General features: G+C 36.9%; 1 protein-coding gene across 1 annotated transcript in view; it reads right to left on the reverse strand.

Moving 5' to 3' along the window:
* Positions 1-1,298, reverse strand: part of npr2 (natriuretic peptide receptor 2) — a 115,649-nt gene that overhangs the window by 15,423 nt on the left and 98,928 nt on the right. The gene's annotated exons all lie outside the window — the stretch shown is intronic.

Consider the following 1,298-nt stretch of genomic DNA (forward strand, 5'->3'; position numbering starts at 1 on the left):
CTTGCTCGATAGCCACGCTAACGCTAGTTTCATCCGCTGAAGCCGCCATGTTCTTTAGACTGAACCGTCGCGCTTCTCGTTGCTCGTTGTGCCTCAGGGGAGGGAGGGGTTTGCTCCTCAGTGGAGGAAATGGCTGAGAAGAAGGTGCTGTCCAAGCTTACATCCATCATGGACAACACCTTCCATCCTCTGCACCAGGCTGTAGAGGAGCTAAGCAATTAATTCAGTGAATTAATTCAGGCAATAACCTGTGCAATGTCTAATGTGCAGTTCACTATTTGATACCCTGTGCAATAACCTGTTTCTCTATATTTGACACCCAGTGCGATAACTATATATATAAATATAAATAACCATCTATATAAACACCCATGTTAACACCCTGTGCAATAATCCTGTATAATAATCCTACTATAAAAAAGAAGAAGAAGACAAAAAAGCTGTCATATATCACATCCACCTTGTTCTTCCTTTGGTACATTCTTCTCCTTTGACTATTTGAGCTGATGTAATGAGTACATTTCTCCACTGTGAGATCAATTAAGTCAATCAATCAATTGCTCCCTCAAAGCTTGCTGAAGAAGACCTTTCAACTCTGAGCAATCAGTGCTTTCATGTGTTGTCACATAAGTCTAAAAAAACATAGAAAACTGTCACTAGATTTGTCGCTAGTAACTGTTTTTAGATCAGAATATTGATTGATTGGTTAATCCAGAGCTTTACATCTTTTCTCAGCTGTTACTTCACCATAAAGGCAAAAGGACTTTGCATTGCTCAGACGAAGCTTTGATCTTCCCATTAAACTCTCGCTTCATTCTACCAACATTTATGAACAAGTCTACAACATAAGGCAGATACCTCTAAATAAATGACTCACTTTATTTAGTGAATTACACTTCATCTTTGTAAATTTCAGTTCCGAAGATAATGGAGCGAACCCCCTTTTTTAAATGTGTTCTGAAATTGGATGCAAAAAAATTGCTAGCAAGAAATTTTTTTTTTCTACAGTACGAACAGTTGCTGTCACTCTGAAAGCAGCTTGCTACAGAAGTGGATTAGGGCCTCTGGAAAAAAAAAAAAGTTTACTGATTTTAAAATTTTATTTAAATTTAGTAGTCAGAATTCTGACTTTTTCTCAGAATTCTGACTTTAATCTCAGAATTCTGACTTTTTCTCAGAATTCTGACTTTTTCTCAGAATTCTGACTTTAATCTCAGAATTCTGACGTTTTCTCAGAATTCTGACTGTAATCTCAGAATTCTGACTTTTTTCTCAGAATTCTGACAGATAACAAACAT

Source organism: Cyprinodon variegatus, unplaced genomic scaffold, assembly GCF_000732505.1.
Source record: "Cyprinodon variegatus isolate N-32 unplaced genomic scaffold, C_variegatus-1.0 Scaffold82, whole genome shotgun sequence".
In the NCBI taxonomy this organism is placed as follows: domain Eukaryota; kingdom Metazoa; phylum Chordata; class Actinopteri; order Cyprinodontiformes; family Cyprinodontidae; genus Cyprinodon; species Cyprinodon variegatus.